General features: G+C 46.6%; 1 long non-coding RNA gene across 4 annotated transcripts in view; it reads left to right on the top strand.

The window, feature by feature from the left end:
• The window catches only part of LOC110255692 (uncharacterized), a 93,713-nt gene that overhangs the window by 25,996 nt on the left and 50,104 nt on the right, over positions 1-17,613 (top strand). The window lies entirely within an intron of this gene.

The following is a 17,613-nucleotide window of genomic DNA, read 5'->3' as shown; positions in this document are numbered from 1 at the left end:
ACATACCTCTGAGCTTCTTCAGGATACTTCATCATCCCCCCCGACCTCTCCTACCCCCAACGTGGATTAACTAGACAGTTATAAAGGAGGCCTATCACCAGGGGCAAGCAACTGACTCACCTCAGCATTGAGGGACAGAGTTTGATCATCAATGCTTTCTATTGAAGGACTTAACAATCAAAAGTGGAAATGAGGAGTTCCTGTCGTGGTGCAGTGGTTAACGAATCCGACTAGGAACCATGAGGTTGTGGGTTCAATCCCTGACCTTGCTCAGCAGGTTAAGGATCTGGCATTGCCGTGAGCTGTGGCGTAGGTCGTAGATGCGGCTCGAATCCCACGTTGCTGTGGCCCTGGCATAGCTCTGATTGACCCCTAGCCTGGGACTCTCCATATGCTGCAGGACTGGTCCTAGAAAAGGCAAAAAGACAAAAAAAAAAAAAAAAAAAAAAAAAAGGTGGAAATGATAGGAGAAATTTGCATGTATTGAGGTATGAGGCAGCAACTCTGGCTTATACATGGCTTAAATTTTACTAACCAAAGTGGCCATTCCTGGTTCATGTGCTCTGGCTGTTAGGGATTTCAGGTGCATTTCCTGTGTTGTTGAGAAGAGTTTTCTGAGCTATGTCAGATGCCACTAGTCATTCTCAAAGCAGTGTCTGATGGCCGCTAGTAGCTGCAACCTTATGGGTTCAAGGTATTCTCTTATAACTGTTCAGTCATTAGACAGTGAAATTGCTTTAGATCAGACATTATCAGAATAAAAAAAGTAATAAAGAAGTAATAGATGTGTAATGGCCAGTAGCTCCTGTTAGGTGTGTTAATGCTGCATCAGATGTTAAAACCTGGGAGTTCCTGTCGTTGCTCAGCAATTAACGAACTCCACCAGCATCCATGAGGACTCTGGTTCGATCCCTGGTCTTGCTCAGTGGGTTAAGGATCTAGTGTTGTGGTGAGCTGTGGTGTAAGTGGCAGGTGTGGCTCGGATCTGGCATTGCTGTGGCTGTGGTGTAGGCCGGCAGCTACAACTCTGATTGGATCCCTAGCCTGGGAACCTCCATGTGCTGAGGGTGAGGCCTTAAAAAGACCAAAAAAAAGAAAAAGAAAAAAAAGAAAGAAAGAAAGAAAGTAATAGATGTGTAATAGTCAATAGCTCCTGTTAGGTATGTTAATGCTGCATCAGATGTTAAAACCTGGGAGTTCCTGTCGTGGATCAGCAGTAACGAACCTGACTAGTTAGTATCTATGAGGACACAGCTTCAATCCCTGGCCTCCCTCACTGGGTTAAGGATCTGTCGTTGCTGTGCTGTTGTGTAGGCCGGCAGCTACAGCTCTGATTCGGCCCCTAGCCTGGGAACCTCCTGGATGCGGCCCTAAAAAGACCAAAAAAAAAAAAAAAAGAAAAAGTTAAAACCTACGTAGGCAAGATTAGACAACTGGCTACAAGTCTCCCCAAAGTGCCAGTTCCAGACTGAGTTTAAAACTTATTCTCCTGAAATTCCTCAGGTTATGAGATCTATTTGTCTTAAAACGCCATTTGTCACTCCTACTTCTAATTGGGTTTGTTGCACCAAGGAATTGAGATCTCAATCATACAAGACTCAGATCCAGGACTTGGAACTCAGGAATCTTCCGTGTCCATTCCTCAAATCGAGGCAGGAAGTAGCCAGAGTGGTCATTGCCCCGTTCCCTAAAAAACGTAGAGAAGATTAAAACAGAAGTGGGAATTAAAACGAAGTCCCTCTAAAACAGTTCCTCTGCCGAGTATACGACTGACATCTGTCCAAAACAGTTCTTCCCTTTCTTGTCCACCACCTGTTCTCAAGATTGAGGGGTATCAAAGAAAAGGGGAGAATGGGAGTTCCCGTCATGGCTCAGTGGTTAACGAATCCGACGAGGAACCATGAGGTTGCGGGTTCAATCCCTGACCTCGCTCAGTGGGTTAAGGATCCGGCGTTGCCGTGAGCTGTGGTGTAGGTCAAAGATGCCGCTCGAATCCTACGTTGCTGTGGCTCTGGCGTAGGCTCTGATTAGACCCCTAGCCTGGGAACCTCCACAAGCTGCGATACAGCCCTAAAAAGACAGGGGGGAGCAAAAAAAAAAAAAAAGAAAAGGGGAAAATGAAATGGAGCAGGGCCCTGTGGGGCTCCTGGGCACAAGTCCTTCAGTGTCCCCCATTTCTTGTTTTTAGGAAATAGGCCTCATTCAGCCTCCAGGACCTTCCCTGAGTTCCCAAGGGCAGGTTCTAACAGTTGTTAAGCAGGGAAGGGAGGGGATGCAGAGACCAGAACAGTCAGGAAACAATGGTGTAGCCTCGGGGCAGGGCTCCGGTTCCCCCTCAAGGAATACACATAACAATATCTTTGAACTAAAACCCCCAACAAATGGAAGATGTTAATTTAACTACTTCGTGAGGCATTCTTCATTCCAGAACCACAGAGTTAGTCAGGGCCACGGAATGCCAACTTTTCATTCCTTTGCCCCAAACTCTGTCTGCATTTCTTTTAAGCACCTGTGGTGGACAGAGGCTGCAGAGTTTCTGCAACGTCAACAATAAGACACTCTTCGAAATTCTGCCTCCGCCCTCCCCAGATGTAGCCACATTCCACAGACCGCCTATGCTGTGGTGTCGTCCCAAGCAAATCCCATTTTTCTTAAGCACAGAAGTGATTAATTTGATGCTATAAAATAAAGATCTCATTGTTTGCACCCAGAAAGTAGCAAAGGCTGCAAAATTAATTAAGCTTCCCCTTTGCCTCTTGGATACATGAGGGATAACGTGGGAGAGAAAAAAAAACAGTTTATTTTCCTGATTAAATTTTGACATCGCTCTCTCTCCCTGTCATCACTGACTCAAATGAGTGAAGCCTTACGTATAATTTCCAAAAATGCATAGCCTGCCCCCCCCTACCTCCCAAATCCTGCGACCTGGAGAGCCATCCAGGCCTGAGTAGGTGTCCAGTTTTACCTTTGGCGACTAACCTGTTCCCTCTTCTGTTAAGAAAAGTTGTAATGATCTGTGCACGTGGGTCAGGAAAGAATTTCTGGACCCCTGTTGGGGTGAAAAGAAAGAAGTGTTTAGGGAGTTTCCGTTGTGGCTCAGGTGGCTAAGAACCTGACTGTAACCATGAGGATGCAGGTTTGATCCCTGGCCTCGCTCAGTGGGTGAAGGATCCAGGGTTGCCGCAAGCTGAGGTGTAGGTCTAGGATGTGACTAGGATCTGGCGTTGCTGTGGCTGTGGTGTAGGCCAGCAGCTGCAGCTTTGATTCGACCCCCAGCCTGGGAACCTCCATATGCCACAGGTGTGGCCCTAAAAAAAGCAAAGTGAATGAATGAATGAATAAATAAATAAAATAGCCAAAACGAAAAAAGAGCTGTGGTTTTTTTTTTTTTTCCCCTTATCTGTGGCATATGGAAGTTCCCACACGAGGGTTCGAGGGATTGAATCGGAGCTGCAGTTGCCAGCCTACGCCACAGCCACAGCAACTCGGGATCTGAGTCAAGTCTATGACCTGCACCATAGCTCATGGCAGCACCGGATCCTTAACCCACTGAGTGAGGCCAGGGATCAAACCTGCATCCTCATGGATACTCATCAGGTTTGTTTCAGCCGGGACCTCTAGAAAGAAGAGTTTGTTGAGTGCGGTGAGATGGAGAGAGAGTAGAGTTTACGGAGAGGGAGGGCCGACCCTGGCATGTGGGCTCATCTGCTTTTGTAGCCCAGGGAGAGGAGAGGTCTTCTGCTTCACCTGCTGACCTGCTGATTGGCTGGGGAAGGAGGGGTCTGGTGATACACTTGCCGGTAGGTTGGGGTCATGTAAGGCCCCTGTAGGGGTAGGGTGAGGAGTGGGCCACATACCTGTCCTAGTAGGGGGCAGGAAGGAGCAGGCCAGGTAGCTCGATGGGGCACCTGCAGTGAGGCAGGTGGGGCAACGATAAAGGTCCGGTGATTCTTGTCTTGGCCTGAGGCTGTGAGTTCAGTCTCCTCGAAGAGACCTTGAAGCCCAACCAAAGCCACTCTTGCTTTCTAGCCGGAGGTTCTGTTTCGACCTTTTCCTGCTTCCTGTCCTTCCTGGGTTGGTTCTGCAGTATAATAAATGAAGGGTCTTCGTTGCTTGGTTTGGTGCAGTTCTTCCCATTTTTCTGAATTACCTGTAACTGGCTCTCCTCTTTCCTCCAACCCCCAACATGTCCGAGACCCTCTGCATGTGACCATACTCTAAGGAATGAGAGTGTTAGAAGCCCAATTCTCAGAGTTCTCGTTGTGGCTCCGCAGGTTAAGGACCTGACTAGTATTCATGAGGATGTGGATTCCATCCCTGCACCCCCCCCCCGTCCCCCCCAGTGCTCAGTGGGTTAAGGGTCTGGTGTTGTAGCAGGGTAAGTCGCAGATGCAGCTTGGATCTAGTGTTGCCATGGCCGTAGCGTAGGCTGGCAGCTGCAGCTCCAATTCGACCCCTAGCCTGGGAATCTCCATATGCCACGGGAGCGGCCCAAGAAATAGCAACAACAACAACAACAAAAGACAAAAGACAAAAAAAAAAAAAAAAAAAAAGATCTGTGTCTGTGAAGATGTAAGTTTCAGGCTGCCCGTCAGTTTCCCACTCCAGGGAGTTCCCCTGTGGCTCAGTGAGTTAAGGACCTGGCATGGTCGCAGCTGTGGTGCAGGTTTGAACCTTGGCCCAGGAACTTCCACATGCTGCAGGTGTGGTCAAAAATAAAGAAAAAAAATTGGATCTCAAACTAAGCCCTACGTAGAGTTCACTGTTCTGCCAGCGGAGGAACAGCTGTTTATTCACATTCTCTGTTCCCAACACTCAGTGCACAGCTGACTTCATCCTTTGCCTCCCAGATGCACCGTCTTCCTTACTTGTCTCCTCTGGTCAGAGGCCACGTGGGAAAAGACTTACCAGTTGAGCTCATCCTACCTGTGGTTCCTGTCCTTGTCCGGGGCTCGCTGTTAGCAATGTGTGAGGCATGTGCTCAGGAGAGGACATGACCTCGGGGCCTCCAGACTCAACAGGCAGGGTACCAGTGAGGAATGATAAATAAATAACGGCGGAGGCAAAATGGGTTTTAGTTTAACTTTGTCAGGGCGCCCACATCTGGAACACAGGGATCACGTCTGGTTTGGGATGTGGTTCAGGTTTGGCTCTCCTTGGCTTGAATTCCTCAACAGAGCCTGTCCTTTGGCCTGGCTGGTACTGTTTCCTTCAAAGAGTGAGCAGAAATGTTCCCATTAACATGCTTGGTGAGCAGATCTCAGCAGCACATGGGTGCTTACCCGGGGTGAGTCTGGGGATTCAGCGATTCTTTTTTTTTTTTTTTTTTTTTGTCTTTTTAGGGCTACACCCGTGGGATATGGAGGTTCTCAGGCTAGGGGTCAAATCGGAGCTATAGCTGCAGGCCTACACCACAACCAAGGCCACTCAGGATCCGAGCTGCATCTGCAACCCACGCCACAGCTCACGGCAAGGCCGGATCCTCAACCCACTGAGTAAAACCAGGGATTGAACCTGTGTCCTCATGGATGCTAATCAGATTTGTTTCCACTGAGCCACGACAGCAATTCCCTCAGTGATTTGTTTAAGGGGAACATTCACCCCTGACAATTTGTTGGCAGTGATGTCCTCTGCTCTGTCTGGCTTCCTGTGGATTCTTTGCTGAATATTGCTCAAATCTGTTCATTTTTTTTTCCCTCACCTGTTCTTCCTAAGTTTGTATTTCAATTGCCTGGATGATTTGCAGTGGTCTCTGCTGTGGACTGAATGTTTGTACCTTCCTTGAAAGTCATATCCATGAAGCCCTAACTCCCAGTGTGATGATATCAGGAGATGGGGCCTTGGGAGATAATTAGGTTTAGATGAGGTCATGTGAGTGGGGCCCCTGTGATGGGATCAGTGGCCTTATAAGAAGAGAAAGAGACCAGAGCGTTCTCTCTGTGTTGTGAAGATTCAGCACGCAAGTGGCCATCCACAAGTAGGAAGAGAGTTCTCACCAGATGCTGCATCTGCCAGCCTTGATCTTGGACTTCCCAGCATCCAGAACTGAGAGAAGTAGATATTTGTAATTTAAGCTGTCCGGTCTCTGGTAGTTTGTTATAACAGATTAAGACAGTCTCCCAACTGATGCCTCTGCTTCCGCACAGTTGTCCCAACCCTTGAGCATGTTAAAATGCACATAGTTAATAAATTAACGTTTTTCACACACACAGTCACCCACACAAGATCAATGCCATATAGTCGTACTTACTAGTTACAAGGTAATTCAAGCCTTGAGAGAGGAAAAGTAAATCTTTATTTACTTTCTTACTATGTTTCTTATTATGTCCTTGGTCAAGAAAGATTTCCTTTTTTTTTTTTTGTCATTTTAGGGCCGCACTTGAGGCATATGGAAGTTCCCAGACTAGGGGTCTAATTGGAGCTGTAGCCGCTGGCCTGTGCCACAGCCACAGCAACGCCAGATCGGAGCCATGTCTGCGACCTACGCTGCAGCTTAAGGCAATGCCAGATTTCTTCACCCACTGAGTGAGGCCAGGGATTGAACCTGCATCCTCATGGGTGCTAGTCAGATTCGTTTCTGCTCAGCCATGACGGGAACTCTAAGAAAGATTTTTAAGATGCAGAAACACCAATTAGAGAGGAAAAAAGCGGAGTTCCTGTCATGGCACAGCAGAAATGAATCCAGCTAAGAACCATGAGGTTGCAGGTTTGATCCCTGGCCTCGCTCAGTGGGTTAAGGATCTGGCAATACTGTGGCTATGGCGTAGGCCAGCAGCTTAGCTCCAACAACTGGTAACCTACATATGCTGTGGGTGTGGCCCTAAAAAGCAAAAATTAAAAAAAAAAAAAGGGAAAGAAGTGATAGATTAGGCTATATTGAAATTAAAACTTGGAGTTCCTGTTGAGACTCAGTTGTCATGAACCTGACTAGTATCTATGAGGATGAGGGTTCCATCCCTGGCCTCGCTCAGTGGGTTCAGGATCTGGCATTGCCATGAGCTATGGTGTAGGTCACAGACACAGCTCAGATCCCACGTTGCTGTGACTGTGGTGCAGGCCAGCCACTGTAGCTCTGATTTGTCCCCTAGTCTGGGAACCTCCACATGCTGTGAGTGCAGCCCTAAAAAAACAAAAAGAAAAAACAATCTAATAGAAAAAAATGGCAAAGGTGAGAACAGGGGAGTCAGAAAAGAGGGCATTTACCTTGCTGATAAATACATGAAAAGATGTTCAGCCTCACCAGAAATCAGGAGGATACAAACGTGATACCAGTTTATGTCCACTAGATGGGCAAAAATTAAAAGTCCAGCAAGACCACATGTTGTGAAGAATGTAGGGAGCTTAGGGTTGTTTTATGCTAATGGCAAAACAGAAATTAGTAAAGCCATTTTGGGGAGCGATTGAATGCTCTCTAGTAAAGATGGATCTATCCTCTAATTTATTCCTCTTCCAGGTAGATGTATATCAGGTTATATATTTGTAATCGCTACAAGTTGGAAATAATATAAATCTCCATCAAAAAGGAGGTGGGAAAATGAATGTTTCATAGTCATGTCACAGCATGCCATATAGTAGTTACAGTGACAGAACCACTCAAGAGTATCCAGATGAAGGACCGTGAAAACCGGGTGAAGGGAGTTAGTGTTTGGTGGCTACGGAGTTTTCATTAAGGAAGACGAAAAAGTTCCAGAGATGGATGGTTGGTGATGTTTGGCCCAACAAAATGAATGTCATTAATACCATTGAACTATATGCCTAAAATGGTAACTTTTTTTTTTGTCTTTTGCTATTTCTTTGGGCCGCTCCTGCGGCATATGGAGGTTCCCAGGCTAGGGGTTGAATCGGAGCTGTAGCCACCAGCCTACGCCAGAGCCACAGCAACGCGGGATCCGAGCCGCGTCTGCAACCTACACCACAGCTCATGCAACGCCGGATCGTTAACCCACTGAGCAAGGGCAGGGACCGAACCCGCAACCTCATGGTTCCTAGTCGGATTCGTTAACCACTGCGCCACGACGGGAACTCCTAAAATGGTAACTTTTATGGTCTATACTTTCTTTCCCGCGAGTTAAGGGGGGAAAGCCGGTCACGCACAGAACAAGTGCACCACAAAATGCACTAGGTGATGCGTTCATGACATTTAAAAACACCAAATAATCAAAAAAAATTAAAAATGAAAAACGTTAAATAATAACAAAGTAATGAAGAAAGCATTAAACTTACTGAATATGAATATATAGGGTAAATACTTAAACACAGGGATGAGTGGGAATCACACCACATGCAAGATATGCTTGCCCATGGGAGGAGAAGGAGGAACGTGTGAGGTGGTGGCTATGCTGGAACACTATCTGTGACATTTAGTTTTTTAAAAAATCTAGGAAAACTCATTAAATGTTAAAACAAAGTGGGTGTTACACCAGTCTCGGTCGTGTTCCGAGTCTGAAGACGGGGACACTCTCTCCCTCTGTGATGGGGCTTTGTGTGTCACATGCTCTCTGCATGGCGTGTGCCGCTGACCAGCTTGAAGCCGTCTCTTTCTGGCCTCTGAAGTCTCAGGCACGTTGCTGGGCCCTGGGAGCTCCGTGATGAACAGAACCGGCATGGGCCCTACTCTTGGCCAACATTTTCCTCCCAAGGAGGTTCTGGGTCAAAGGTTTTCTATTTTGTGTGTGTGTATGTGTGTCTTTTTAGCATATGGAAGTTCCCAGGCTAGGGGTCAAATCCCAGCTGCAGCTGCCGGCCTACACCACAGCCACAGCAACGTGGTACCCGAGCCATGTCTTTGAGCTACACCACAGCTCACGGCAACCCCAGATCCTTAACCCACTGAGCGAGGCCAGGGATCGAATCTGCATCCTTATGGATACTAGTTAGGTTTGTAACCCGCTGAGCCACAACGGGAACTCCAGCTTTTTTTTTTTTTTTTTCTTTTCTTTAAATGACCAGCCAAATTGTTCCTGTTATTTTAGACTGGGCTCCCACTAAATTCAATATCTTTCGAATAGCACATGTTTAATTCAGGAAGCTGAAAAAGTTCTGGAGATGGATGGTTGGTGATGTTTGTACTACAAAATGAATATCATTAATGCCATTGAATCATATGCCTAAAATGGTAAATTCTATATTATACCTAATTTACCACAAGTGAAGGGAGAAAAGCCCTTAATGAACAGATGGAACCCATGTTTCGTGGATGCTAGTTGGGTTTACTTCTGCTGAGACACAACAGGAACTCCAAGGTTCTGGTACAAAGGTTTTCAAAGGGCAGTCCCTGCACCAGCAGCATCAGCCTCACCCCAGAACTTATTAGAAATGCAAATTTGGGGGCCCCCACCCTAGACGGGTTAACTCAAATGTAGTGGGGTTGGGCCCCACATGGGGTGCTTGCACAAGCCCTCCGCAGGGTTCTGGTGCCTGCTCAAGTTAGGGAACTACTTTTTTTCTTTTTTCTTTTTTTAAAGAATGATTTCAGTTCTTTGAAATATCTAGAATGAGTAAATCAGAAAGCGGATCGATGGTGGCCAGGCGCTTGCGGGAGGTGGGAATGAGGATTGACTGCTTCACAGATGTGTGGCTCTCTTGTAGCACAAGGAACTTGTTTTAGAACGAGGCAGAGGAGTTCCCGTCGTGGCGCAGTGGTTAACGAATCCGACTAGGAACCATGAGGTTGCGGGTTTGGTCCCTGCCCTTGCTCAGTGGGTTAACGATCCGGCGTTGCCGTGAGCTGTGGTGTAGGTTGCAGACGCGGCTCGGATCCTGCGTTGCTGTGGCTCTGGCGTAGGCTGGAGCTACAGCTCCAATTCGACCCCTAGCATGGGAACCTCCATATGCCATGGTTGTGGCCCAAGAAATAGCAAAAAGACAAAAAAAAAAAAAAAAAAAGAACGAGGCAGAGGTGGTGACTAAAGAACACGCTGAATAGGATTTCCTGTTGTTGGCCTGGTGGATTATGAACCCGACTCGTATCCATGAGGACTTGGGTTCGATCCCTGGCCTTGCTCAGTGAGTTCAGGATCTGGCCTTGCTGTGGCTATCGATAGGATGGCAGCTGCAGCTCCAACTGGACCTTGGGAACTTCCATTAAAAAAAAAAAAAGAACCTGGAGTACCCATCGTGGCTCAGTGGTTAACGAATCCGAATCGAAGTTGCGGGTTCGATCCCTGCCCTTGCTCAGTGGGTTAAGGATCTGGCGTTGCCCTGAGCTGTGGTGTAGGTCTCAGACTCAGAGCAGATCTGGTATTGCTGTGACTCTGGCTGGAGGCTACATCTCTGGATTAGACCCCTAGCCTGGGAACCTCCATATGCTGTGGGAGCAGCTGTAGAAAAGGCAAAAAAAAAAAAAAAAAAAAAAAAGAACCCAATGAGATCCTCCTGCTGTGTTGCATTGAGAACTATGTCTAGATACTTACATCGCAACACAACAATGGGAGGAAAAAGTATGTATACATGTATGTGTAACTTGGTCCCCATGCTGTACAGTGAAAAAAAATTTTTAAAAATTAAAAAATCAAAAAGAACCCGATGAATATACTAAATACCACTGAATTGCATACTTTATTTTATTCCTTTGTAAGTTTTTTTATTGGAATATAGTTGCTTTACAATGTAGTGTCAGTTTCAGGTGTACAGCAAAGTGATTCAGTTCTACACATACAGATACTCATTCTTCTTCAGATTCTTCTCTGATGTAAGTTATTACAGAATATTGAGTAGCGTTCCCTGTGCCCTACAGTGGGTCCTTGGTGGGAACCATTACTCTTATGTAAAGAAGAGATTGGTTTCTCCTTTTACACCCAGTCTGGGGGGAGGGGGTGGGGGTGTCCCTCCCAAAGTTGCCCACGTTCCAGAGGTGAAGAGAAGGCCCTTGAATCCTGTGCGCAGCCTTCTGATCACCCCTGTCCTGGGGCCCCACTGTTCTGGGGCCTTTGGAGCTCCCCCTCCATGCTCTGTCTGGGGCAGTGCCTGATTAGCCTCGTCAGACTCTTTCCAACTCAGACTCACCCTCCACGGACCCTCCCTCAAAGCTCTTGCACCAGGTCCTGTGTATTTATGTCCAAACTCCTGGAGCAGACAGAACTCTTTTTTTTTTTTTTTTTTTTTTGGCTTTTGAGGGCCGCACCCATGGCATATGGAGGTTCCCAGGCTAGGGGTCTAATCAGAGCTGTAGCGGCTGGCGTACGCCGCAACCTCAGCAAAGCCAGATCTGAACCACGTCTGCGACCTACACCACAGCTTACGGCAACGCAGCAAGGCCAGGGATGGAACCTGCAACCTCATGGTTCCTAGCCGGATTTGTTTCTGCTGTGCCACCACGGAAACTCCCCCAGAGTTCGTTTTTTCTTCCTGGAAGTACTGCTGCTCCCACGGGAAAGTATGGTGTGGCTGGATACCTGGGTCCAGGCATACCTCTTCTGCTTCACTGGCCCACAGATACTCCACCCCAGCTCCTGCTTGGTCAAGGTATCCCACTACCCTCCTTAGTTTGGCTTTTAAGACCCTCATTGACCTGACCCCATCTGCCTGTCTCATCCCCCTGAAAGAAGGCTCTGGACAAAAACAGCATGTCTTCTTGCTCATAGAAGATATTCATGCTTTTCTGTCTCAGAGGCTTGTATTTTATTTTATTTGTTTTTCTTCTGTCTGGAGGAGTTTCCATATATGACCACTCGGCTCTCCCCACCTCAACCCTTGCCCCTCATCCTTATCATTTCAGATCAGTCTCAAATGTGTTTCCAGCTGGAGGCAATTGCTTCTTCCTTTGTCTTCACTTAGCACAAGGCTTTATCAGCTTCTGTCACCTGCCATTCATTTCTCCCGTTCCATGTGGTATTACAGTGTTTTCTGTATATGTCTTATTAGGTCATAAACCCCTTATTCAGACATCTTAGTCAAGATGATTCCTTTCATAATGCTGAGCATGCTTTCAAGCTCAAGTGATATGAATAAAGGCATTGTTTGAAATTGTCTAAGACAGGTCTTCTGTCCTCAAATTATTGGGGGTGTAGAGTGGGAGACAGATACTGTAAACACGGTGACAGAGCTCAGGACAGGGTGCCGTGTTTGCCTGGAGGAGGGAGAGACAGATTCTGCTTGTGAGGACTTTGAAGGGTGGAGGTGGGAAGGATTTATGGAGAAGGTCGTCCTGGAAGCTGTCAGCACAGAGATCGCAATACAAGGAAGTGTGAAAGCACAGCCTGCTGAGATGGGCAAAGGTGTGTTCTCCTATTTTCCAGGAGAACAAATAGAAGGGTATATATGGCAAAGAAGAGATGACGTATGTACAGTTTCATAGAAGCCAAGGGAAGAGTATGTTTCTATAGGAATGGAATTAAAAATAGCACCAAGGAGTTTCATTTGTTTCTCAGTGGAAACGAACCTGACTAGTATCCGTGAGACCCGGGTTCAATCCCTGGCCTCGCATAGTAGGTTAAGGATCCAGCATTGCTGTGCACTGCAGTGTCACAGAGGCAGCTCAGATCTTGCATTGCTGTGGCTGTGGTGTAGGCTGGCAGCTGCAGCTCTAGCCTGGGAACTTCCATATGCCGAAGATACGGCCCTAAAGACACAAAAAAATTAAAAAATAAAAATAAAAAAGCATGAAAAGTTGAGTAGAAAGATGCCCTTGGCACAAGGTCATCGTTACTGCCAGACTCATTGCAGGCACTGCACAAGGTACATAATCCTGAGAACAAAAGTGACTGCCTGGCAGGATCTCCTGTGGAAAATGAAGGCATTGCTTTGAATTTAAGGCTTCGCTGCTCTTTGAACTTCCTCATTTGCATGATTTAGAACGGTGTTTTCAATCTGGGATTTGTAGATATGTCTTAAAGAGATTTTTTTCCCCCGCTTTAGACAGTCTCTATTAATTAAGTGGAGAAACCCTGAATTACTGTTTTCCTACTGGTGGGTTTTGTGCAGAGTCTCACTTTGGCCAGTAGGAGGCAGCATAACCCAATGCTCTGAGTCAGGATCCTTGTTGCAGGAGTTGGCTCTGGCCCAGGGAAGGAGGCTTTCGTCAGTTCTGTGCTTTTGTTTTCTTCTCTACATCCTGAAAAAGGTAGAAGTTGACTAACAGCCAAACATCTTCAAAATGTTAAATGATGTGGGGGTGCTAGGCATTATTATAGAAATCACGGCTGTGTATAACCCTGGGCTTTCTCTGACTTGGTCCTGAAATCTGAAAAGCTCAAAACTTTTTACAAGTGAGTCTTATTCCTGTTTCTGCAAATGCAAACCCTAGTATGTAAATTCACAAAAACCAGAAGCCCAGTATATTGATGTAACTATATTAACATAAACATTATGGCAAACTTCTGCAGGTATGAAAAAAAAAGGAAAAGCAAGGGTTTTTCTCGCTACTTCAGTTTCCATTTTATTACTTTAATGCTCTAGAATTGTTTAAAATGGTCCTATTACTTTTTTTTTTTTGTCTTTTTAGGGCTGCACCTGCAGCATATAGAGGTTCCCAGACGAGGGGTCAAATCTGAGCTGTAGCTGCTGGCCTACACCCACAGCTGCAGCACCGCCAGATCCTTAACCCACTGAGCAAGGCCAGGGATCGAACCCGCAAATTCTTGGATACTAGTCAGGTTCGTTAACTACTGAGCCACGACAGGAAGTCCCTATTACTCTTGAGTGTATTAAAACAGTCATTTCTATATTCCAAATACTGAATATTACTACCTACAAGAGCCGAAATATTATATCTGATGTATTTGCCAGTCCCTCCACTTCCGAGATGCAGCAAAGCACAGTGGAGACACATACCGGCCTGTGTGGCCTCCCATTGCGTGACCTCTGAGAGGTGGTCCGTTCTCTCTGATGGTTCCCACACCCATGAAATCGGACTGATTGTGGTCGTACTCACTGAGTGGGTGCATCAGCGAGTATGAAACAAGAGCCTGGCACGTCGCGGACACTCTCGTAAATATTCCGCGTATTGTTCATGGCTGGATGTTTGATCCCTGATCTAGAATATGACCTGGCGTATTGGATTAGGTACCTTCCGAATGTCAAGTTCTGTGAGTCTATGGGATATGATGAAACGCTAACATGTACTTTCACGTTGGTTTTGCTAAAAGCACCCACATGTTGAACACTGATGGAAGAGTCATGCCTGCTGATCTGGACCATGTTAAAGCTGTCAGGATCACCAACTACCTCCTCAAAAGGCCTCTGCTGCCCCCCCCCCCCCAATAAATTAAGTTCTTTGGGAGGGACGCTTCTGGGCGGAGCACTGTAACTCCTGCCATTCACTATACAGGACTCCGAGCAGCAACCAGGAATTAGTAGGCATGGTTATGTTTTGGAGACTCTTGAAGGAGAATAAATATGTAACTAGAACAGGATGCAATGTGAAAGTGGTTGTGTGGTCATTGTGTTTGGAAACCCCGCCTACGACAGCCTCCTCTTAGAGATTCACCATGTGCTATGGTGTATTGCAATCTTAGAGGAGCTCTGTCCGACAGAAATAGCATATGAGCCACAGATACAGTTTTAAAGTTTCTAGCAGCCACATTAAAAATGTGAAAAAGGGGGAGTTCCCGTTGTGGCTCAGCGGAAATGAATCTGACTAGCATCCATGAGGATGCAGGCTCGATCCCTGGCCTCGCTTAGTGGGTTAAGGATCCAGCGTTGTTGTGAGTTGTGGTGTAGGTCGCAGACCGGCTCAGATCTGGCGTGGCTGTGGCTGTGGCTGTAGCACAGGCCAGCGGCTACAGCTCTGATTCAACCCCGAGTCTGGGAACTTCCATATGCCTTGGGTGCAGATCTAAAAAGACAAAACAAACAAACAAAAATAAAAAAGAATGGTGGGTGGAGGGATGGGCTGGGGGTTTGGGATTGGCATCTGCACACTGAGGTCTATGGAATGACTGGCCAGAGGGGACCTGCTGTAGAGCACAGAGAACACCACCCAGGGTTCTGTGATCATCCACGTGGGAAAAGAATCTATAACAGAATGAATGTGTGTATGTGTATGACTGAACTACTCTGTCCTACAGCAGAAATAAACCTTGTAAAACAACTCAACTTCAATAAAACTTCAAAAAATGAAAAATATATGCACCATAAAAGTAAAAAAGGAACAGGTGAAATTAATTTTAATAATACATTTTATTGGAGTCCCCGTTGTGGCTCAGTGGTTAACAAGTCCGACTAAGAACCATGAGGTTGCGGGTTCGATCCCTGGCCTCACTCAGTGGGTTTAAGGATCTGGCGTGGCTGTGGCTGTGCCATCGGCCAGCGGCTACAGCTCTGATTTGACCCCTAGCCTGGGAACATCCATATGCCCCGGGTGTGGCCCTAGAAAAGACAAAGAGACAAAAACAAAAACATTTTATAGAATTGAACCCAGTAGACCCTAAATAGTACCATTTCAACATGGAACAAATATTAAAACCTTATTTAAGATATCTCACTAAGTCTTTGATAGGTGGCAAGTGTTTTACACCGAGTGTACTTCTCAGTTTGGATTAGTCACCTCTCAAGTGCTCTGGGGCCATGTGGAGCCAGCAGCTATGTTATGGGGTGACTCAGGCTCAGAGAACCTGTGCTTGGAGGGAACCCCAGTAGAACCTGAAAGTCCCTAAGAAGTTACAGGGAAAATAATGGAAAAGAATATAAGGTACATTTAGGTTAACTTAAAAGCCAAGATCTTAGGAGTTGCCCCTGTGGCGCAACAGGATCAGGAATGTCTCTGGAGTGCTGGATACGGGTTCGATCCCCAATCCGGTACAGTGGGTTAAGGATCTGGTGGTGTTGAAGCTGTGGCTTAGGTGGTGACTATGGCTTGGATCTGATCCCTGGCCCCAGAACTCCATATGCCTCAGAGCAGCCAAAACAAAAAACAAAGGAACCAAAAAAAACCTAAGATCTTAGAAGACAGCCTCTCTGCAAAAGGCTGAAATGACAGTAACTAAAGTTAGGGTGAAAAACTGACCAATATCAGCATTTTTTCCTAAAACCCCAGACAGGGAAGGGCAGAGGCACTTGGGGTTCAGGCCAGGAGGTGGTCTGGTTTTGTGTTTATTGTTTGCTTTGATTTTTTTTTTTTTTTTTTGGTCTTTTTAGGGCTGCACCTGTGGCATATGGAAGTTCCCAGGCTAGAGGTCGAATCAGGGCTGCAGCTGCTGGCCCACACCACAGCTCATGGCAACTGATACATCCTTAACCCACAGAGAGAGGCCAGGGATCAAACCTGCAGCATCCTCATGGGTACTGGCCGGCTTCATTATTGCTGAGACACAACAGAAACTCCCCGCTTTGAATTCTTGTTTAATCTTGTGTTTCTCTGCTTCTGAGTGTCCATAGATAGGTTGAGGCTGTGGGGTGTTGGCCGATTGTTTTAAAAATCTGCAAATTGCATGTATTAGCATCAAGCACTTCTCAAACTCTCCAGCAAGAGACCAGTTTTGCTTCCTGCCTCATCCCACTCTTCTGGTCCCAACCTTTTGACTATGTCTGCGGCTGGCCTTCTCTTCACTTCCCATCCTGACTCCCCCACTTTTGTCTCATCTTCAGGCCAGCTCTCTTCCTCCAGACAGAAGAAGCCACAAACTTGAAATATTTGGTCCCCTCTTGACCCGCCGAGAAATACTTCCCCTCCCGTGCCTCTGTTAAAAAAAACGTTTTATGATCCTGAGTAGTCATCAATGTAGTTCTTTATCAGCGCTGCATAATTGTACCGTGAACCGCAGCCATAAGTCAGAAGGCCTTCTCTAAACAAACGTTCAGTGATCGCTTCTTGTGTAGGAGGGAGGATGGCAGAAGTTGAATCAGAGACTAGGAGTCTTTCGGGAAAACATCCAACCTGCCTCACAGCTCTTCCAAAGGATGTTTGCTTTTCCCTCCCGAGGTTTGTGCGTGATCCAAGGTCTGTTAACAATTTAAAAATCAAAGCCCCCGCTCCGATTACTGAATGGGTGTCTCCTTTGGTTGTGAAAGGAGGTGTGTAATTATTCTGTCCAGGTTCGGACACCTGATCCCAGCCGCATCCCCAAGGCTGCTCCCTCAGCACCAGGTTCCCCAGTTACTTCTCACGTGGGCAGTGCCAAGTAACCATACCAGCTCTCCAATTGCCCTTCCTGGGAGCCAACAAACATCTGCTGGGCTCCCAGGACCCTGTCCTATGTGGACACGCAGGGCTCGCTCCGTCATCTTGAGAGGGGTGTGTAGATTCAGGTTGGGACCACATGCTTTCGGTAATTTTTTGGCCCAGTGAGCACTTCCCCGAGCCCGGATTTGTTATCGTCCTTTCTCTTTCTTAGCTGGGAGAAAAATATGTACATGTTTTGTTGGTTGCACTTTTTTTTTTTGCAACTCACTTGTCTGTGTTTTGGTGCCTGAAATGACTTTCAAGGCTAAGAATGTTGATTTTGGTTACTTTCCCTCCCATGGTTGAGCTAACTTTCTTTCTTAGTGGGAGAGGAAAGATGGGCAGGAAAATGGCCTAAAATGACCAAGACAGAGAGTAGTTCAGGGCAAAGTGCCCATTCTCATGTCTGGGCCTGTCTACACCACCAGGCCCAGGTTCCTTGTGATTTCCTGCTATTTCAACCTTATCTTCCTAGTGTTTGTTCCCAGAAGCTGATAAAGATGATTTATACCTTA

Source organism: Sus scrofa, chromosome 10 (genome assembly GCF_054392235.1).
Source record: "Sus scrofa isolate SSC_HxYL_T2T_F1_AM1 chromosome 10, Sscrofa_HxYL_maternal_Yorkshire_Landrace_v2.0, whole genome shotgun sequence".
NCBI classification, from domain to species: domain Eukaryota; kingdom Metazoa; phylum Chordata; class Mammalia; order Artiodactyla; family Suidae; genus Sus; species Sus scrofa.
This window is presented reverse-complemented; position numbering and strand designations above follow the sequence as displayed.